This window comes from Crocodylus siamensis, chromosome 1, assembly GCF_052110815.1.
Source record: "Crocodylus siamensis isolate JL-2025a chromosome 1, ASM5211081v1, whole genome shotgun sequence".
Lineage (NCBI taxonomy): Eukaryota > Metazoa > Chordata > Crocodylia > Crocodylidae > Crocodylus > Crocodylus siamensis.
Window position 1 is genome coordinate 411,728,357 of NC_143395.1, and position 23,470 is coordinate 411,751,826.

The window sequence follows — 23,470 nt, forward strand, 5'->3', positions numbered from 1 at the left end:
AACCATGAAACCATACCAAATAGTCGACCACATGTTCAAGCAGCCACTGGAACTGAAGAACGTGATGGAGGTAGCACTCATGCTCTAGGTTTTGATTATGCTTTGCACGCCTTCACCCACTTTTGAAGCATTTGTTGAATGCAGATGCTCCAGTTTCCCTGACATGTATCCAGTCTGACGCAGTTGATTGCAAACGAAGGACCTGCTGAACTGAATCTGTAAGTTTATTGTGCATGGGAGACAGTAACAACAGTAATCTTAGCAGGGGGCTGGGAGTCAAGAAAGAGAAGGTGAAGCACCAGCATTGGAGACCTTGAGAAGGGGCAGTTTCTCAACCCTATACCCTTGTCTTGAGTTTATTGCTCATTTGCTATGGCTCCTGTAAGCTGCTCTGTGTCAGTTTTGCCAGTGGCAAAAGAATTGGAGTGACAATTGCTCTCCATTGCCAAGAGTTTTAAAACTGTTGGATTATGTTTTACTGTTGAACGAATGAAAAATAGACTCTCGCTTCCATTTAACAGCCTTTGCTAAAGAAACTTCTTGGTGTTAAGCATTCATTTTATTGTTGGGAGAGTTTCTGTTAAAGGACCTGAAGCTGTTACAGGACAATGATCAAAACAATTATAAAAACATCTGTTCTGTAGGTGAAAACATGTTCTCTCCATATTATGGCACCTTTCTAGGCAACATAGCAAGCTAGATTTCTTTTTAAAGGCTATTTTTAATAGTAGGTAGCAGTGAGCCTAGAGAAATATATTTTACTTATGATACGGGAGAAAAATATATTTACCTATGAGATGAACACCATAGGAAAGAGAATTTTTTCCATAGAACATGCGGTAGTTGAAGAAAAGGGTAAGAGCCAAAACAAAAAAGACTTTTTTTTCCCCCAAATAGGACAGGAAAATATTTATTTTGGAGCTGCCACTTCAGAAAAGTGTTTGAATTTAGTGATATGTATTATGAACATTTCAAAGGAAATTTTGCAGGAAGCTCTAAAAGGATTTCTGGGTGCACTGAGAAGGCTTTCTAAACTGCTTAGCAAGCCTTGATTTGGTGGATATGTTAAAGAATATGACCAACTCCAATATAAGAGAAGAATGCATTTTTGGTTGGATCATTCAAAGAATGTGTATTAATGACCTAGATGCAATGGGCTAAATCCATCCAGCAGTAGTGGCTTCATTAAATTGGCTGCCTTTTTGCTTGAGTGGGTTGTTAACCACTTAGATCCAACCTCTACTTGAGTCACCAATGGTGGAGTATTGTACAGAAGGGCGACGCTCCGTTCTTCTGGGATGGTAAAGCAGTAGCATAACGGGGGTGGGCAAACGGGATGCCAGGTCCAGGAACCGACTGAGAGGGGTTCCCATATGGCTCCCTTCCTCCAGGAGTCTTTACCACAGCAGGGGCATCCCTGCACTGCCCAACTGTAGGAGCTGGGTGGGCACAGACCCATCCCCAGTGGTGACCTGAGGAGCAGTGGGTGAAATGATGCCCCCCTGCCCATCCCAGGAGGCTTTCCACAAGTAGCACAGCCCTGAACCTGGGGGAGATTGGGGGGAGGCCATGGGGCCCCAGTGCTACTACAGCCACAGCTGCAGCAACAGTAGCTGCTGCCAAAAAGAGGAGAGCTGGGCTGGTAAGACTCCTTTCCTCTTCCCCTCTCCCCCCTCCCACCCCATTGGTCAGCATACCAGACTTGCTCCAATCTAGAGGTTTTTCCCCCCCCATTCAACAGGAGCTATGACTCCAGCTCTGACTCCAATCCTGAGGTTAGGGTTGGCATTTCCAGGGTGAGGCCCGAGGCAGCACATGCATTGCAGTCCCGGCCTTGGACCAGAACAGGATCCCCGTCAAAGCTGGAGCCAGAGTTTGAGCCACAACATAAGGTGGAGGCTACCACCTGCCTCCCTGCCTCTACTTGCCTTTCTGCAGCTCTGGAAGAGGAGGGAATTTATGACAACCCTCAAATAATTAGGTTCTAGACAGGGGAAATTATCATAAATGTATACGTTTTCCATGTCTAGAATTGAATTATTCAGGGATTGTCTTAAATTCAAAGTTGTCTTGGATGTAGGTAAATACGACAATAGCCCCACCCCTGGGCACTGAAAGAGCTTGCTACGCCTCTACAGTAAAGCATAGTATTTAAAAAATAATATAGTATTACCACACCTTCAGGTCTGATCAGTCAATACCCCATGTCCTCTCTCCATCTGATGAACCACTTCGATTTCCCTCCTGTCTGCTAGAATAAGGCATCACAAGGTGGTATAGTGATGCCGCAGAATCCACTTCACTCTTTCCAAGCAGAATCAACACCTACCAAGGCATAGGGAATTTCAGGCAAATTTTGCCAGCTTTCTACAATAGTCCCCTTGTTGGGTTTCAAAGTACTGTCCTCCCCTTCATTGCAAGCCAAAGAATGATTGTATGGATCATGAGGATGATGATGATAATTATAATAATTTAGGCTGCTGATGATAAAGTGCCTGTTTGTGGCAGAAAAATGCTAGGCTCAAGCCAGCAAGTATTTTTACCAGGGGTTGGATACATTTAAAAGGAAGAATGTGATCACTTGCAGCGTACTGTGACAGTGAGCAGGACGTGCTCAGTGTGAGGAATATGCTGACTTGGGCAATGGGGGTCTGCGGCTTGGCCATACCACCAGAAAACTTTCTCCGCTCTCCTTTGCTTGGAGCACAGCCATAGGGATCTTTGAATTTATCAGCGATGTTTCCCCTTTCTCCATTAATGGAGGAAAAAAATGTGTGGTATTATTGAAACAGCTGCTTGGCCCGGGGAGGGCTTTTCAGCCCTGTCCTGTGTGGGAGGTCTCTACTCCTGCCTAGTTTCCATGTTACGTGGCTAATTCCATGAGAATCACTTACTGAAGATGGTGATGATGGAAAAAGAAAATAGCAAAGCACAGAAATAACCTAAAATAGCAGTGATTGCTTGTTATTAAAACAAAAAGTAGTGCAGATAATGGAATAAGGCCTAACTCATCAGTCTGTGTCAATTCAATGACGTATCCTAAGCAGATGCTTAACTTGTTGACTTCATTGTGACTTAAACATGAGCTGAAAGAGCTTTGCTGGAAAAGTGCATGGCTATGTGCTTTGCTTAATGCGGACCTTTAACAGATTTCATAGACATAAGGGGCTGTGAAGGACCTTGCAAGATCGAGTCCAGCCCCCCTCCCATAGGCAGGAAGTCAGCAGGGGTCAGATCCCCCCAGCAAGATAAGCATCCAAGTGTTTCTTAAAGGTATCCAGAGCAGGTGCTTGCACCACCTCTGGGGGGAGTCTTTTCCAGACCCTAAACACTTGGACTGTAAAGAAGTTTTTTCTTATGTTCAGTCTAAACCAGCCTTCCAGAAGTTTGTGGCCATTAGACCTCATTGTCCCTTGGGAAGCCCTGGTGAACAACTGTTCTCCCATCTCCCGGTGCATTCCCCTTATAGGCTGCCACCAAGTCCCCCCTGAGCCTTCTCTTCTCCAGGCTGAAGACTCCCATGTCCCCAAGCTTCTCCTCATAAGGCTTGCTCCCGTGGCGTTGGATCATGCAAGTGGCTCTCCTTTGAACTCTCTCAAACTTATCCATGTCCCTCCTGAAGTGGGGGGCCCAAAACTGGATGCAGTACTCCAGGTGTGGCCTCACTAAGGCTGAGTAGAGCAGGAGGATGACATCCATGGTTTTGCTTGAGATGCATCACTGGATGCATGTCAGAGTTTTGTTCACTTTGCCAGTTACGGCATCACAGTGGTGGTCCATGATCTTCAAGTGGTCAGTCAAGACCCCCAAGTCTCTTTTGGTCGTGGTGACAGCGAGCATAGCACTGCCGAGCCTATAAGTATGATGCTGGTTTTTCCTCCCAATGTGCAGCACCCTGAACTTCTCTGAAGACCACCCACCTTGTAAGCCTATCCAGGTCGGCCTGTATCTCCAGCCTGTCCTCCAGTGTGACTGCCTTCCCCCATAGTTTGGTATTGTCTACAAACTTTGCCAGTCTGTGTCTCATGCCCGAGTCCAGGTCATTTATGAAGATTTTGAAGAGTACTGGCCCAAGTACTGAGCTCTGAGTGATACCACTGGTCACCTTGCACCAAGTTGATTTGCCCCCATCAACTAATGCTCTTCAGGTTTGACCCCAGAGCCAGTTCCCCAGCCACCTTAATGGTGACTCAGTAGGCTAGGTCACTTAACCTAAAATAGTCACATCTGTGTTAGCCTTCCAAAACCCGTTGAGGCTCTATAAAAAAATGGCCTGATTTTCAGATGTTCAAAGGTCCAGCAAATGCCACTCTTCTGAGCAAGATCTGGGGGAATCTCATGTTTTTAAACATCACTCCACTTTCTGTAGCCCACCCAACTTAGAAAATAATGGTCTGAAATCATCTCAAAATGCAGGTTCCACATAACCAATGGAAGTATGAACAGCTCCATACTAAGCTTTCTGTCCCCAGTCAGGTGTCAGCCTTTGCTTAAGGAGGCCTGCAGTGGATGGTAGAGAATGGTTTGATCTCCAAAACCTTCACTTCTTTTCTGTGGTTTCACAGCATCAATAATTACTGCCAAGTCTGGGAGTGTTTTCTTGAAAACAAGACACTTTTCCATTAGTAGCTATGGAGATGCCACCTTTAACTGTAGGTATTCAGTTGATATGCAATGAGTGCATCTACATGTACAATTAGCATGGCTCAATTAACTCCAGCAGAGTTCGCGCCAGAGTCAGCTGCTCCCAGGCGCAGCATGTACACGTGCCATCAGCTGTTTGAGCTGGAGCAGAGCAGATCAGGGCTGGCAGGGGACTCAGGGGGTCAACTGTGGGTCACGTTGTCAAGCAATAGAGGGGCTGGCTGGGGATGAGGGTACTATAGTGCCGGGCTAGTCAGCAGGTAGCCCCCTGCACTGTAGCACCTTTGTGCCCCAACCAGCCCCGGTCACCATCTCCCCATCCATTTCAATGCCCTTAATGACTTACACAGTACTATTCTACAGAGGAGTTAATTAATTTACCCTACCCTAATATAGGTGCACACGTAGCTGGTGACACTTTATTGTGAAGCTAATCAGTCAACTCCGCAGTAAAGTGCACATGTAGATGCACCCAGTAAGGGTTAATATACACCTGAATGGAACTGAATCGCTAGTCTAGAGGCAAAAAAGCTCCATTGTCCATTTCTAATCCTGCAGTCACAGCTTGACTAGATGGTGCTTCTGGAAAGAATTTGTTTTAAAAAAAAAAAAGACGAAGTCTGGGTTAAAGAACACAGATGGCAAGAAATTGCTCTCTCTCGGTGTGTGATCCCTGATGCAAACTCATTGTTTTCAAAACACTGATCATGAAACCATTTTTATGTTTGGATGCTGCAGAGGGTAGAATTCAATAAGTCAAAATAAATCCTGGCATAATACGTCTGTTACAAAGGAAAGCCAATGCACCAAATGTCAAGGTTGCTTGTTTTGATTAATCAATGACTATTACCAATTTTGCTGCTAATATTTGTGAAACAAATGGTAGCGGTTGGAGAAATGCTGATTTGATTGATTTTAGAATTTCAAGTAACTGGGGATTTTCAATGCACACATGCAATGTATTAGATGTTTAGCACTTAGGGAACACTTAGGACTATTGAAAGCTAGCTCAGCCAGTGGGAATATTTGCTGAATAAGACACTTCTTATTATGATATAAGATGGCAGGATCTGTTCCAAGGGGAAAAATTTTAAATAAAATTCCCTTGTATTTTTCCATTTACAGATCATTTGCTACTCATGGTAGGTTGAAAAAAAATGCCATTCAACTCATAGCAACCACTGAGCTACAGGTTAGGGCAACAATCCTGAAGCCATCCATCCTACATACTCCCCTTTTCCAATATGGCTTCATTTAAAATTGCCTTTAGGGAGGAGCCAGGAGAGCAGGTCAGGGACCATTTAGAAAAGCATATACATATACAAGTCCATGGCACCAGACAAGATGCACTCGAGGGTGCTGACAGAGTTGGCCAATGTGATTGCAAAGCTACTGGCAATTATCTTTAAAAACCTGTGGCAGTCGGGAGAGGTCCCAGATGATTGGCAAAGGTACCCATCTTTAAGAAAGGGATGAAGGAGGACATGGGGAACTACAGCCCAGTCAGCCTCACCTCAGTCCCTGGAAAAATCATGGTTCAGGTCCAGTAGGAACCCATTTCTAAGCACTTGGGAGAGAAGAAAGTAATTAGGAACAATCAACCAGGGGCAAGTCATGCCTGACCAATCTGACTGCCTGATTCAATGTTGAGATAACTGGCTCTGTGGATGTGAGGACAGAAGAGGATGTGATATACCTTGACTTTAGCAAGACTTTTGATGTGGTCTCCTACAGCATTCTTACAGACAGGTTAAGGAAGTACAGGTTGGATGAATGGCCTGTACGGTGGATAGAAAACTGGCTGGATCATTGGGCTCAAAGTGTAATAATCAAGGTCTAGATATCTAGTTAGCTGGTCTGAAATGGAGTGACCCACGGGTTGGTCCTGGGATCAGTTTTCTTCAGTATTTTCATCAACAACCTGGAAGATGGGATGCAGTGCATCCTCAGCGAGTTTGCAAATGACACCAAGCTAGGGGGAGTAGTAGGTACATTGGAGGATTCAGAGTGACCTGGACAAATTGGGGGGTTGGACCAAAAGAAATCTCATGAGGTTCAACAAGGACAAATGCAAAGTCCTGCACTTAGGACGGAGCAATCCCATGCACCAATGCAGGCTGGGGGTAACTGGCTGGGCAGCAGCTCTGCAGAAAAGGACCTGGGGGTTACAGTGGACAATAAGCTAAATATGAGCCAACAGCGTGCCCTTGTAGCAAAGAATGCTAAAGGCGTACTGGGCTGCGTTAGTAGGAGTGTTGCTAGCAAATCAAGGACAGTGATTCTTCCCCTGTGTTCAGCACTGGTGAGGCCACATCTGGAGTACTGCGTCCAGTTTTGGGCCCTCCCTGCTACAGAAAGGATGTGGACAAATTGAAGGGAGTTCAGTGGAGGGCAACAAAACTGGTGAGGGGGAATTTAATAGCAGCCTTCAACTCCCTGCAGGGTAGTTCCAGAGAGGATGGAGCTGGGCTGTTCTCAGCAGTGACAGATGACAGAACAAGGAGCAATGGTCTCAAGCTGCAGCAAGGAAAGTTGAGCTTAGATATTCAGAAAACGTTTCTCACTAGGAGGGTAGTGAAGCACTGGAGCCGGTTACCCAGGGAGGTGGTGGACGCTCTGCTCTTGCAGGTTTTTAAGACCTGAGTATACAGACCCTTGATCCAGTTGGGGCTGTTCGTGCTTTGAGCAGGGGTTGAACTAGATGTGACCTTCTGAGATCCCTCTAACCCTTATTTTCTATAAGTGACTTGCCAGTGTTATGCAGAAATGCTATAGCAGAGCTTTGAATTGAGCCAAGGGCTCCTGGTTTGGGCCCATATTGAATTGTAAAGTCATCCTTCTTCCTCCAGAAGAAGAATAATGGTGGGGGATCTGCTGGCAAAATGCTGTTTCTAATGGGAAAGATCACTCTGTTAAAGGAATCTGTTTTGTTCTTGTAAAAGCTGTTTGGGATGGTGCTGGATAGCAGTTGTTAATCTTAAGTGCCAACTATTATTAGTGTCATGTCAAGAGTGACTACTAGCTGGATGGTCTCATGAAAATGAGGTAGAAATTAATAGGAGAACAATTTAAAAAATCATACAAAATTGGTTTTTGATAAGGTTTTGGTGGAGTTTACACTATGCCGCATGATGATTTATGACATCTGGAATCTCACTATTACTGTAATTAACATTGCTGGATGCTTCCTCTTCAGAGGAATGTTAATCATAATAGTGGAAATAGAAGTATTATTGCAGCTATGCATCAGCCTTCGTCTTTCATATCGAGTCCAAGGTTCAATATGAACATGCAGCTGTAAGGAGCATTCATATTGTACAGATAGATGAATGTGCACCAAAGGTAAAATAACGGAATTAATACGAGCCAGCAGAACATGTCTGATTCATAGCATCACATTTTCCCATTTTGCTCTAAGGTCCTGATTGTTCAGGCTTTTTAAACCAAAAATAAATTATTGCAATATATTTGCTAATTATACTATACTGGAGTTCTGTGTAGTATAAATTGCTGCAGTGATGGATTTAGATGAGGTTTCTTGGGCTTATTTTTAGGGATTCAAAGAGAGTTCAGCTCTAGGTGGGTCTCATTTACAAATCTAGAGGGGGGAAAAAAACCCCTATGCATAATTATTTCTCAAATTTTGGGAACAATACTCTTCATAAACTTGGTGTTTTATAAATCTTTCAGCACTTTGTGTGTTATTGAAAAGGGGAGAAGCCACAATTCATAGTAATATTGGTGTGTTTAAAAAATGTGATGGGTATTTGAGGCATTTGTGAAATCGGGTTCCTCAACCAGCTCCCAGTTGTTTCCAATTCTGCTCTCGCTGTTTTTTGAATCCCGCAGTGTCCCATTATTCTCTTGCTTAACCCATGATTACCTCCTCCTTCAGAGCTGATGCATCTTCACACGCCTTTTTGTTTGCTTCTTTCTCTTTTTTACTTGCATAGTCTTTTTCTGCAGTCCTGGATGGTCCGAGAATATTTTAAAGGTGATTAGGAAGCTTCAATTAACATTTCTTTAAGAAAAAAAAACCCTGAACAACAGCAACAACAAAAGATTTCATTGGAAAATCCATTTGTGACTCTTTTCTCTGGAAAAGAAAGATTCTTTTCGGTACTCACCATTAAAAGCTGCCCTATACCACCCTCGGATTTCTAGGATTTAACCTGTATCCAGACAGATTGAGAGATGGTTTCCATATCCCTTTCTTCTTGAGAATGGAAGTATGGTCCTTTTTTAAGGCACTGATTTCAAGTTGTGCAGTTCTGCATTCAAGACTGTGCTAAAATACAAACTTCCTGTGTGATCCTATTTCCGTTAATGAGTATTTAAGCACTTAATGCACACCACATCCAAATGAACAGGTGAACAATTAAACTGTTTAGAAGGTAAAGGGAAGCAGTTACCACTGGTAAGTTCAGGTCGGTTAATCCCTGTAGCTGTTTTGTATGTCCACTTCTGTTTTGCTTTTCATGAGTGAAACAATGAATCCAGGCAGTAAATGATCATCCAGTAGCTTCCACTTGCTGTGGGGTAGTGTGGTCAGAGAAAACAGTTAGAGGGGATTTAACTAAACTTGAGTAAGTCCCTCCTGTCCATTTGTTTCATCTGCCCATACCTTTAAATGCCCAAATACTTTTGAAGTGTCTCCTGTGATGGATTTTGTCTGTGAAGGGCAGTTAATATTCACCTCCTTACCTCAACAGGTTTATGTGGGCAGCATGTTAGGGCATTTATACACATAATTTTTGTCCTGCAACACATTGGTGATCCACTGCTTCAGAGCAGGCTCGATTAATCAAGTCTTCTCCGCACGCAAGCTGAGGCAAACTGCACTGTGCCGCATGTAGTCATATAAGCAGCAAAATACATGTCCACGTGCAAAAAAGCGGTGGCGGTGCCCTTTTGAACTAAAGCACCTCCTATGTGTTTTAGTTCAACAGCGCGTCGCCACCATTTTCTCAGCAATGACACACATTTCGCCACTTGTACAACCTCAAATGTCTTATACAACTGGAAGCATTTTAAAGCTCCTAGCGCTGCAGTGCTTGCTTGTGTAAAAATGCCCTGACAGACTTTAAGGAACGTGGATGCTATGCAGCATATCACTTGGTGAGCTATTCTTGTGACTGATCATCTCTTCTACCTATGACTTTCCAGTCTCTGAAATGAACACCAGAGAGGAGACTCAAGATTAATTCAGATTGCCTTTGATAGGGACTCTGTGAGGCTGATTAATAACCATCCACAGGACCATTAACAAAGGGTAATAATAAATGAAAACGTATTGGGATCTAGGAGTTGTCTAGCAGGGAACATTAAGGAGTGGTCCTGCGTCCAGTCATCTTTAACATCTTCATTCATGAGTTAGGAGTGGAGGGTGGGGGTGGGAAGGAGAAGTTCATCTTAATTAAAATCACAGATGATTCCAAATTGGGCGTCAATGCATTAATCACTCAGGGCAGAATTATACAAAAGGGACCTAGAGAGATTAGAAATCTAGATAGGAATTGGCAACATGAGATATAGGTGGAAGATTTCAAGCTAATGCTTATAGGGGAGAAACAGTCCTAAATAGATGCAATGAAAGGCAGGGAAGAGAACGTAGGAAGCATAAATAGGAAAGGGAGCCAAGGGACATGTAATTTGGAGGAGATGGATGCCTAGGAGAGTGCTCAATCTGATGTGGCCTCAGTCCCTGGTTTGTGAAAGAGTAATCAAGTCTACTAAGAGTCAGCTCCTAAGCAGGATTAGGGGGAACGTAGGTACCAAAGTCAGAGAGATCAGGCATGTCTACATGAGACATTTACTGTGGAGCGGACTAAAATGTCAGCATCTACACATGCAACTCTATTAGTAAACTAATTCACTCCACAGGATAGTACTGTTAGTAAAGTACTCCGCCGCAATGCACGTGTAGATAGGGACTAGGCTGGCTGGGGCATGAGGGTGCTACCGTGTGGGGGCTGCTTGCCATCTAGCCCCACACTATAGCACCCTCGTGCCCCAGCCAGCCCCTCTGCAGCATGCTGAGCCAGGGGGAGCAGCCCCGGGCTGGCAAGCTGACCCCCGGGTCCCCTACAAGCCAGGGCTGCGCTGCCCTGGCTCAACGTGTTGTAGTACTGCGTGCACATGTGGATGCTGTGCCCGGGAACAATACACTCCCACGCGAACTGTGCTGGAGTTTATTCAGCTGCCTTAATGCACACATAGATGCACCCACTGTTTCATAAAAACCCAGTCTAACCTCTTGAAAGGCTGGTCTCACCTAAGATTTTGTCAGTGAAGTTACTAATGATTTTCTACTGCATGTGTCCAGCATTTGCCACTGTCTTGACTGAGCTGAGCATTTCAGACCTATCTCCTGCCTAAGGCTTTTGGGGTTTGGGGGTCCCTGTACCCAAGTCCCCGAAGGGACCGATTTCAGTAGGTGCACTCGGAGCACTGGGGACTGCTTTAAGAATCTTTTGCATTTAAGAGTCAGTGCATTAATGGCATTGGGAGGATGCAACATAATCTGTGTCTGCCCCCTTCCAGAAGATTGTCCTCAACATGAGGCTGCCAAGTCAGGCTTTCTTTTCCCCATACTTCTCCCCTGGCCCTTGGATCCTGCATTCCTTTAAGACCATGGCCCAGGTTCACTGGAAGAAGTGGAGAGTTTAGAGGTTGGTGGTTAGGGCACTTTTCTAAGAGGGTGGGAGTGACAGGTGTGAACCCCTGCAGGTCAAGGAACACCTAGGATGCAGACCTACCATTTCCTGGACAGACATTGCAACCTCTAGGCTGTTCCATGAAAGACGGGTAATAGCAGCCTTATCTACATTTCAAATAAAAAGGGTTCCCCAGGAACAATCTAGGTGCTTGAACACAGGCAAGGATGTGAATCCCATTCGCACAGAGGTGCCTAACCCCAGGTCAGTGGTGGGATGTCAGGCATTCCCCTCTCTTCAGAGTTTCTCATTGGCTCTGGTTTTTTAACTGTTGGCAATCTGAAGCTTCGGCGCCTCATTGGAAGCAGAAATCAGACAGGGCACCAAGGGAGATGTAAGCTGGAGGAGATAGAGGCCTAGGACAGTGGTCCTCAACCTTTTTTGTACCAGGACCCATTCGTAAACATTGGCCAGTCCCAATCCAGTGCCCCTCACTCCTGACCCACTGCCCCCAATGTATGGGGCAAGGGGTGTGAGTGTGGAGCACAGGGAGTCCCAAGCACCTCTTTGCAAGCTGGAGCTCTGCCAGCCTGCAAGGGAAAAGTCATGGTTTCCCATGTTTTTCTCCTTTAAAAGAGAATCCATTTTTTAAGTGTGTTGATTCATTTTTAAAGTTTGTCTGCCACTCTTTCATATATTCTTGCAAACCAGTTTTGGATTGTGACCCACAGGTTGAAAAACGCTGGTCTAAGTGAGTGCTTGGTCTGATGTGGCCCATTCAGCTGTAAAGGGGACTTACAGTCCTTAACTAAGGTTTATGAATTGCACTTCTGCAGTGGAGGCCTAAAGATGTTTTGGTGGTGAGTCTCACCGTGCTTTAGTCCTGTTTTTGGATCTGGGCCTCGGTTTGACACAAGTTGACAGTGTGATATGGAGACATTAAAAGTCAATGTGGTTTTGGTCTGTACATGCGAATGGTGAGGAGGTGAAACCCTGTTCCTATAACCACCTCACCTGCAATATTAAATTTAATTTTAGGTACCTTGAGGCTAAGCTAAAAAAACACCAAGGTGACAATATTTGCAAAGATGAGAGGAATATAAACAGTGAGACAGGGCAGGAATTATTGAGGGGCAATCAGGTATCCAGCCAAATTAATTGAATTAAGTTAAAAAGTGAAATATTTAAGGTGGATATAAGAAAAATCTTCCATGCAGGGAAAACTATTAGCCTGTTAAATTGCCTTTGGATAAAAGAAGCAGTTTATGACATTGCTGAGGATACTTGAAACCAGACTAGACCAAGTGCTAGAGTGCTTTAAAGCAAAGTCCTCCTTTGGCAAAGGGATGAAGATTTTCTCTGAACTCTGGGTTTACCCTCTTATGCTTTAATAGCTGGAAAAATCTTGTGATGATCATGGTTGGTATTGACAGTCATTTCTTTACATATGATGGACAAATTAATCTAATGTAATCCCAATGGTAACATTTATACCAGCAATCACAATAGCATGCAAGACTAGCATTATATGATCCAGATGGCTAATAAGTAGCTATTTTTAATGCTTGACTTGCACATGATTAAGATTATTTAAATATTGCTGACTGTTTTTATGCACATCTTTCAACAGGTAGACTGAGATTAACACATGTCCAGTTTGAAATTGCATACTTCAAGGAGTATTTGATGGATTATTCCTAGATACTTCAAAAAGGTAAATAGTAAAAAAAGAGTCATCATTCCTTTATTTCTCTTTTGTGTTGTTGGGTTGGGCTTGCTCTATTGTGTGTTTCAGTTTATAATCAAATAATACCATGTTACTGCAATGTTTTCATTTTACGATATGGTAATTTCATGTTTTTGTACAAAATTCTTCAACCAGAAAGGGGGAAATGTGAGTAATTTTGCCACTTTCTCTACTGCCGGCCTGATTGTCACAGTCATATTTATTGCCTTTAGTACTGTTACATTTGAGTCCTATTTATAGACCAAGACCCCACTGTGTTAAGCACTGTACAAACAGAAAATGAAAAGATGGTCACTACCCTCTGCAAATGTTTATGGGGAACGGTGGGCAGTGGTTTCTGGCATCACGAAGGTGGGAGCAGACTTTTTAATACTGGATGAGGGACAAGCGGATTTGGATGTGCTGTGAAGGGCTTTGAAGGTGAACAAATGGCATTTCTGCTGGGTCCAGCAAACGAAGAACAGCCAGCAGCAGGATATCTAGTGATGGTGTCAAAAGAATTGGGCCAAAAAATTATCCTTGAAACTCAATCCTGGATTGATATTAGCCGGGGAAGTTTGCATTGCTCAGGTGAAAGGGGAGGGTGCTGCAGTAACGAAGGCATGAAATGATGAGCGTTTTAGCTGTGCAGATTGATGGGAGCATCTGCGTCTTGGTAAAATTATACAGAAAAATATATTCAGGTATTACACACAGCCCGGGGATGGAGATCCAGAAAGGGGTCTGAGATGGGTCTAGGGTTGAGGGAGACAGCTCTGCTTCAGCCTTGTTGAGCTGCAGGTTAAAAGCATAAACCATGAAGAGACATGGGAATGAGAAGCTGAGATTTTATTTGGGACAGAAGGAGATAGGTGTGGAAGGGAGAATGTGGTTTTGGGAGTCATTCTCATGGAATTAACGGTTTGTGTTGTGTTTCTGGATTAGGATATCCAGAGATTAGGCATGGAAAGGCGAGAGGAGATACAAGAGAGAGCCCTGGGGGGACCTCTGCTGAAAGCTGGAGGGGCAGGAGGAGCTGTTGTAGAGCAAGAAAGCATCAGAAGGAGATAGTCACAAAAGCCAAGGGAAGATCTGATTTTCAGAAGCAGCAGCCTGAGCATCTCAATGGAAGGATGCAGGCAAGTAAAGGAGGAGGAGGGCAGGGAGCTGAATCAGATTTGGTGAAGGGATTTGGCTAGAAAGAGGCTAGAAGAGATTTTAGCAAGATTTTTTTTTAAGTGCAAGGGGTGGAAGCTAATTGAGAACTGGTCTAAGAAACTGGAGGTGAGGTGCTCCAGAGAGTCCTAGAATAGAAACAGATCAGTCAATGCGCTTAGAGGTGAAAAGATGGAGGAGGGTAGCTGGAAAAGCAGGTTGTGTGGGGGTCAAAGATTTTTTTTCTAAGATAGGAGAGGTTACATTTTTTGTATTACTGAAAGGAGAGATTAAGGCGAAAAGCAGAGCGGGGATGAGAGTTGATGAGGGATATCAGGAGACAAATTGAGATGTGGGTTCAAGGGCAAGTGGAAGGATTTGGAGAGGGAGAGAAAAGGAAAAATTTCAGTGCTTATGGCAGGGTAGAAGGGGATTGCAGAAGGGGAAAGGAAGATGAGAACAGGGGAAGGGGTTGAACTTTGCCATTTTTATATTGGTAGAAATCGAGGAGGTTGGATATGAAGAGAAAAGTGGAGGAAGGGAAGGTCTGAGGAACGAGTGAAACAGGTTTCAGAGATTGCAGGTGTGAGATCTGATCAAGCTGGAGAAGTAGGCCTGCTTAGGAAAAATGGTAGAAACAGAGGAGGAGGAGATGAGCTCCTAATGGAGGTGGTTGGACTAGTCGGGGTATCTCCTCCGGGGAGGCTTTGCAGAGTGAGAGCAGAAACAGAGGAAGCAGATGTTGTGGGGGATCCAGGCCTGGGACTGGAGTAGCCTTGCAATGGGAGAGAGGGGGAAAAAAGTTGGGAGTGAAGAAGAGTGAAGAAGAGAAAAATCAGAAACTGGATCAGTGGAATAAGCGGGCTGGCCTGGACAGACAAGGGCTGTGAGCACACAAAACAGTGTCATCACTGGTGGCCTGGCAGTCCTAGAAAGACTGAGTAGCTGGGCATGGGGGCAGGGGAGCGGCATCCAGTAAGACCTCATGAGAGTGAGAAGAGAATTTATAAATTGGGTTTTTAAGATCCACATCTCAGCTATTGAAAACAGAAATAACATCCTTTAAATTACTGCATGGAAGGGCCAAATCCTGAAGTCCTTACTCCAGATCAGTCCTTATGAAGGCAAAGTGGTATTGATTTGAACGGGGGATTTCCTGAGTAAATAATAAAAACAAATTACAGGTCTTCCAAATTTGACCAAATCCTCTTAGAGGCCGAGTTCTCCCAGCACCTTCACATTCTGGTTTCATAGTTTCATAGATGTTGGGGTCGGAGGGGGCCTATTAGATCATTGAGTCTGACCCCAAATTTGTTTGCAGAATTTGGGTGGCGGTGGTCAAAAAAGTCAGGGGATCTTCAGTGCTCAGGACCTCTGGAGCTATGTTTAGCACCTTGCAGGATGAGGCTGTAGCTCATTTTGTTTCTACTTATGTTCCACCAGGGAGTCTCCAGCTTTATCTGTGCCTCTGTGGAGTGCCCTTGGACGCCAGGAGAAATCCTGGCCTAATAAAATCAATGGCATGAAGCCAAGATCTGACTATACTGCTATGAATTGTTTGCATTATAGTCACATCTAGAGTCCTCAGACAGGATGGGGACAGACAAGGGAAATATATCCATACCCAAGGAAAGAAGGAAGTCTTTGGCCCACAACTGTGACAATCTAAGTAACCCGCAAAGACCTTTCTGCTGGCACGGGCAACCACGTGCCTGTAGCCATTTTGGTGTTTCAGACAGTATTTGTATACTTAAGGCACCATCTCATTTAACATAGCCCAACAGTGGTAACAGCTTGAGGTCGGCAACAAGCTTTTCAGATACATAAGGCTCTGTTTCCGGCTAATTACCAAAGCCACCTGGGCCCCTCCTCAGCCATTAAAGTCAGATTTGTCTGTGCTGAGCGGCTGCAATGGCCAAACTGGATTTTCATGCCTCGCTTGTTAACCTATAACTTTTGAAAGTGTGCTGCCAGAGGCCTAAATAGTTCCTCCAGCTTCCACCATGCACCAGAGGATATTATGGGAAAGGAGTGATCAGGTCCTTAATGTAACTCTGGGGAGCCCACCTGCTGAAAAGCCAGTTATTTGAAAGGAAGGATGGGCTTAGAGTCAGAGGCCTAACTGGGCAGTTCTTCATCCTGGGCAGCAGTGGTACATGGGGCAGCAGCATGGGAGCTGCTGTTCTTGCACTTTCCCAGGTCAACACCTCCACATGGTACACCAGTCACCCTTTCCCCCACACTTACTTACTCTCCTGCTTACAGTTAACTCCTTAGCTTGTGCTTCAGTAGATCTGGGGTCAGTGCCTGCCCCTGCTACAAATGTCTTTCAAGATCATTGCCAAATCACTTAATGCCTCTGCACCTCAACTCTCCGTCAATAAAGTGAAGAGCGCTTCTGCTCTTTCACCTGCCTTGACAATTTAGACAGTAAGGTCCTTGGATCAGCTGCTTCTTGCTCAGCATATGTGCAGCCCCTAGCACAGGGGGATTCGGATTTTGGTAAGGCCATTAGGGCACCTACAGTCTTTTATCATAATGAAGCTAAATGGACGGTGTCTTTTTTGGGATGTTCTACATGGAAAGTGAAATGCTTATAAATACATAAAACATTTACAAGGATGAGGGGGGAGTCCGGAAAGTTGTTAGGCTGAATATACAGAGCTGTTTAAACTGTTGCAGGATTTTGTTGACTCGCAAAATATAATGGGAGCGATAAGCGATAAGCCCACGCCAGTGCTTTGATGACCAGGGCTGTGCAGCGGTTGAACATAAATAGCAGGAGTCTGTCTCACAAAACTCATCACTACGCTGGCGTATGATGGCCAGGAGTTCATTATTTATTTATTCTTTCGGGAGGAACCACTTTCTGGTATAAGGAATTCATTTTGTTTCCCTTTGTAATAACACTGATCACCAAGAATTAATTGAGCACTCAGAGCCTGTCAGACAGATATATTCGCATATCTGGCCTGACAGAATGAAATACAAAACATGACAGGTCATGGGTTGCAGGGGCTTACACTGGCTAATGTGGAATGAAGCCTTATATTTCTAATGTTCTGGAAGTACATTTAGGCTCCACAAAACCGCATTTTCTGACGGGTCTAATTGCAAACATTTTGGGGGAAGGAGAGGTTAGGCAATTATTTTAGAAATGATTTGAAAGGGTGGGGAAATAGAGCAGTAACAATGATCGGAAATAGAGGCTTTTCGTCCCCTCTCCGTGATGAGTAGAATGGAATAGCATAACAGGCAACAGCCTACAGGAGACCGAATGGGAAACAAAATCTTTAAAACTATGCAAGCTGTAAATTATTTTGGGCCAGGGAATGTGACATAAGCTGTGCTTGCAAAGTGCTGCGTGCATTCCCATTTCTGATACGGACGAGTTTTGACTGATCATTAATTTTCTTCATAAAACTGAACGTTTCTGTGAAAGCAGAGAGAAGGAAGGTAAGGTCCTTTGGACGTAAATAACCAAACTGACTAGAGGAAATATGGTTTGAGGTTACTGCTTTAAGCACCTGCTCACTTGTGCTGTTTCCTTCTCAAAGGAGAGCAACGTGCATTGCTGAGTTGCTGCGCGCATCTACACATTGCCCTACGGCGATGCACTACGTTACATATGGCACGGTACAGTGACGTAGCAATCACGTGTTTCTACGTGCGATTGCCAGCTATGTCGCCATAGTGGTGCACTCCCTGGGTACAGCAAGCCACTACGGCGATGTACTGGGAAAATCTACCTGTGCGCCACATGCACGGCGCAGTAACTGCCCGTACTGCACCATGCTTTAGTACTTCAAAAGGAAGTACTAAAGAACCATGCCATAGCAATGTTGCCATATGGCAACATGTAGACATGGGCACTGAGTGGTAAGCAAGATCCCTGATGGCAACACTGGGAAACCATAAGACACCCCTAAAGGGGTTGGCCAAAATGGTAACTGCTGCAAGAGAGACCCCAGGCTTTCTCTACCTGTTACCTCTTGGAGAGAGACATCAGCTCCCCCACCAGTTTCTCCCTGTAGAGTAGACATGCTGCCTGGCTCTTTGAAGGTACCACCATCCCAAAAGGCACTGGTCTCATTAGCAAGTCCACCAAAAGGCAAGAGACACCAGGTTTGTCCCATGTGCTGAGCAATGAAAAGAGCTGGCAGGAAGAAATGTCTATGCAGTGGCGTCCTTGTGACTGTACAGACTTATAGCACATAAAAATGAGCCAGGATGTTGAAATAAATAGGAATGGTCTCCAAGGGCAATTCCAATAAAAAGAAAAATGCCTCTCAGGAAATAGAACATCTTCCACAATACATTTTGGCTGAAATGTCCCTTCACACCTCAGGCTCTAAAGTTAAGCAAGTAAATGAAAGTAGCCTGATTTTCAGAGGTGTTGAAAGATGATGGGGCCTATTGATGCCACTTAGAGCTCTTTTAACAGGATTTTGCCAGGTATTTTTGTCACGTGATGCCAGAGTTTGATTTTTGGTGTGTTCTTTTATATCCTTTTTATCCAGTTAATTCAGGACTTGCTAATGGCTGTGTAGACCTTATTTTTCTGTTCCTCCCTTTTCCAAGCCCTATTCTGCTTTTTTATCTCACCTACCTGTTGACTTTTGCCTTTTGTCCTGTGAAATCTTTCAGACAGGGACTGTGATTTTTCTGTATATTTGTACAGCACATCGCACTTAGGGGTCCTCATATGTCTCAGCCTTCCACATGTTATAGCAAGGTCTGTGTTCAGCAAAAATGATAATAGAAAGGCGTTCATTATTTTACTAGCCACCTTCCTTTCATCCAACATTTAGAGAAAGTGTGGTCAAACATGTTCTGTTTATTACAGTCAGTTTATATTAATTAAGCATGAATTAATTGCTGCTGTTTTTCTATGAAGCTCTGGATTATCAGGTGCCTAAATAACTCTTGCAGCTTGGGTTTGAGATATTTAAAGAAAAATGAAATCGGCTTATCCCCTTGACTACTTTTTGCTGTCAAGTACATCTGTCTCCTCGCTCTCCTTAGAAGAAATGGATAAAATGGTTGGAACGATATAATTAATAATGTGATTATTTGAAATAGTCTAGAAGCCAGAAGGTAACATGAGGAAATCACCCAGCCCATTTCTATACTGTCACTCAATCCCTTCTCTGCAGTTTAGGTGTCTAAGTGGATCCTAACTTTATCTCCAGCCCTATTTGTTTCTCTTTTGCCGCTTTGTAGCGAGCCTAGTTCAGGACACATTTTCATTCCTCCTGGTCTGACAGGCAAAGGATACGATTTCACGCCCGGCAAAAAACTGACGTATGACAGTGATGCGGGGCAAAGATTCAGTTATTTCGTTGTTTGGGAAAAGAGATCCCTTCACAGCAGAGCATAGGTAATAGGCTTTCCACGTTAAACGACACATGTTGTTCAGTGTTAATAAAAAAGGCTGTGGGCGGTATCCAAATGAAATCTTTACTTTGGGGATAATATTTAGCCTGCGTCCTCCTGGATTTAATAATACTTTACACTTCCATGACAGCTTCTATCGTGGAAACCCCAACGTGATTCATACGCATAAGTAAGAATTTCACTCCACAGGAAGCAGAAATGTTACTATGCCCCATACTCTCTCCATGAGGAGCACAAAGGTACAAAAGCCGAAGATCATATAGCAATGTTGTGGCTAATATGCTAAGAGAACTCAGGTTTTCATACGCCCTTTATTTACCTTTGGCCAGGTGATCTCTCCTCCCATTAGATAAGTAAGGAGAAACCTGTTTCAGTGGCCTGTACTATTAGGAGACCTATAGTAGTGGGCCACATTGGGCTAACACAGCTGGTGTATGCGAGGCATTCAACTGGTGGTGAACGGTCACCAGATACTTTAAGCACAATGCAGACAAGTAGATTGGCAGCTGTTGCATCCCGTGTCCCCTTTCTGGCTCTCCCATTCATTGCTATTTATCTTTGCCACTTGATACCCATGTGTGGATCCCATTAGCTTTGTAGAGTTCTCCTAGGGTAGAGGCAAGTCTGAGCTCCATTGTAACCCAGCCAAAGATAATGTTTGTTTAAGCTTCTAGATGCAGGCTGAAAATCAGTAGCTCTTCCTCGCTCTCTAATTCTGATTGACTAACACAGCCTGTGGTGCCATGTGCTACCTTGAAAGGGTCTCTGCAAGTCCTGGCTTGTAATAGGCAGTTGTGGAATGGACGGCTGATTTTATTACAGGTCTCAGTGGGAGCTATGTGCGTGCAACCAGGGAGGATTGTGATCCCTTTTTGCTTTTGCTTGTCTGTGTCAAGGCAAACCCATCTAATTCACGCTGGAGCTTTCAGATGCTCTCTTTGGCTGGGGCTAGACTTGATTTAATTTACAGCATCTAATTAGATGTTGATGGATGGGGTTGGGGAGGGGGTGAAATATGCTTTGGGGCATGCGAGCATCCGTTACCAGTTTGCAGAAGAGCCAAAAATGTTTTAGTACAAAAGAGACGAGGCTTTTTGATTTAATATTAATAGTAATTTTAAAGTGTTTGTGACTTTGTTCCCGACAAGGCTTCTGGGGAAGTTTATTTTCTGCGTGTTTTCTGATTTACATTAAGCAGCATGGCTTTCCTAATATAATTGTGTTAATTATTTAGTAGTACAAGGCAACAATTGAAAATAATAGGAGGTTTCCTGATATGCAAGGGGCCAGTTTTTAAATCTAGTGAAAGTGAACTACAGGATCTATTCTTAGCAAGTGTAGGCTGGGCTCCCCGATTGCAGTTAACAAAATACTTCAGCACATGCTTAACTTTGAGTGCATGAGTAATCCTAATGACTTCATTTGGATTATTCCCATGCTTAAAGTCAAGTGCATGTTTAAATATGGCTGTCAGCTGTAAGTCCACATAGCCCAGAGGGTTTCCTGGTCCATGACTAGGGCTTCCATGTACATGCTAATGATGTAAGCACTGCTGAAGTGTGCATTAAAAGACTAGATATGGTCTCTGTCAAAGAGAAAGAGGTAGAGTGCTTCATTGTGGACTTTTCGTTTCCATTGAAAAAGAAGGTTAATTGGAAGACGCAAGATTGATGGACATGAAGTGTTACAGCAGGAGTCAAAGAAAATCCAGGGTATAAAAAGCATCAGCTCAGGACCAGTTATGTGTGGTGCATTGGGATCTCTTGGCTGTGTCAAGAGCTCTGTGTACATTGGAAATTTGGGTTTATTATAAGCTCATGGACCTTTCAGAAGGTAACAGTGAAAGGCACCTCTAAAACAGATGCCTTGCTCGTATTAGTGACTGTACATCTCCCAAATAGGAGATCCCATGTAGCGGAGGGAAAATAACAACATAACAATAAATGATTAGGGAAAATAACAACTTAACAATAAGTAATTGGCTGAAGCCAATGTGATACTGGAGCTAGTCAGCGGGGCCCGTTGCAGGCTGAAATGCTTTGCTGGATTGGAAGCTGCGTTATTTGGGGTAAAACAGATACCATGGGCCTGATTTTCCTCGTGCTTGCTCAGGTGTTGTAGAGCACCTGCTTCATTGTTTCAATGATTTTAATTGATTGGTCAAAATGGACACTCAAACTCAGCTAAAAACATATGCTGAACTTTTGAGCTGAACACAGACTGAACCTGACCTTCGTTTTTTGTTGTGTTGCGTTTTGTTTTTATTTTTAAACACACTCAATTCAAAAGGAAATTGCACATCTCAGCACTTCCTAATTCCAGATTGACCCAAAGGAGCCAAGTCATACATATGAGGCTGACCCCTTATAATGTCCATTCCGGTTCATGGCAGGAAATACTACGCGTTATTGTGAAAATGAGACTGTTGGCATGATACAACCTATTCGACCCATGTGACCAGTGTAAAATTATAGCAATTTGTTTTCCAGATCAAGCCGTGTATTCTGTGTTCACGCATGCATACATGTATTATATAGAAGATTACAGTTTCTGCTGGCAGAACTTAAATCCTTTTGGATAAAAGTCTCAATTTTGCTGGTGTCATTTGGAGTCACCACTCTTTACAAGATGAAAGTGCTGTGAGACTGCGTTATTCCAATTTTTAAATCTTTAGTAAGAAATTCACAACATTTTCATCCACCACTGAAAGGAAAAAAAGTGGCTTATTAAGAGAGTTTTCCACTTCCTAGCAAATTTGTTTTCTTTTTTCACCTTGCTGGGGATAATATAAGCTATTTTTGGATTAGCTTTATAATTAGTGATGATAAATTGTAGCTATTGCTATAGGGATCTGGGAGTTATGAGAATGTGGTGAATGTGGATGCATCATCCATGAATCTTAAGTCACTTTCTGTTACCTTCTGTTAAATTAGCTAGTGCATGTAGAGTTTTACTCTGTGTTTTCAATGTATTTTGTGCCTGCCAGCCTGGCAGCGCTCTTTAGCACACTTGTAGCTGGAATCATGTATTTTGAAGACCCTGGGACAAACGTAACAGTACCTAGTACATATGCATCCAATCTTGCTTGCTGTATAAGCCCACATTAGGCAAATACCAGTTGTAGCACTTCTAGAGGAGACCCGATAGGATTGTGTCTCATGGAGCCTCTGGGGATGCAGGTATAGTAGACTACAGTTATACTGGGCCTGACAGCAAGAGTGGGCTGGCGATCCACAGCAGGGGTACTCTTTGCACTGTCACCTACAGACCAAGTCACCCTTGATATTTAAAAATGAAGTTAGTCTGCCTGCATTTTTTTTCAATGGACTGACGTTTTCCTAGGTGAACAGCATAGAGCCACAGAACTGAAGCTTCAGCACACATCCCGGCCCTTTGTTTGACATGAGTTTTGGACCTCTTTAGCACGTATTTTACTCATCTTCCCAGGACTGTCATAGTTGTAGTGGGAAAGAGGAAATCTGCTCAGTCGACTTGCTTTGACAACAGCCCTTACATTTTTACTTGTTGGTGAACACTGTCACTGTACCGATGACATTCTGTGTTATCATGTTGAAATACATTTGAATAATTTCTCATGTTACTCCTCCCTTTTTGAACCTCCCTGACTAATCGGCGTCCTGGTGGGCTGTCACCACTTTTAACCTATTGTCAGGAGCTTCCAGCATCTGGGAACAAACCAGTTGGCAGGGGTGGAGGTGGGAACTGGTTTCCCTATAGACAATTATCCTGCTTATTCTCATCGTCACACAGGGACTTTTATTGTTCCAGCAGCAGCCAGCATCTGTGATGGATTTCAGCTTTCCAGCTGGCTCCTGCAGAGATGACAGAGCTTCTAGCTCTCTCATTCTGTTGAGCCACTTGTTGCCGTGTG

General features: G+C 43.9%; 1 protein-coding gene across 4 annotated transcripts in view; it reads left to right on the forward strand.

Annotated features, from left to right (window-relative positions):
- TENM4 (teneurin transmembrane protein 4) overlaps positions 1-23,470 on the forward strand; it is a 757,738-nt gene that overhangs the window by 246,951 nt on the left and 487,317 nt on the right. For all 4 annotated transcript variants that reach the window (XM_090030685.1, XM_090030687.1, XM_090030688.1 and 1 more), the window contains exon 2: positions 12,931-13,014. The gene's annotated coding sequence lies outside the window, so the exon portion shown is untranslated. The remainder of the gene's footprint in view (positions 1-12,930; positions 13,015-23,470) is intronic.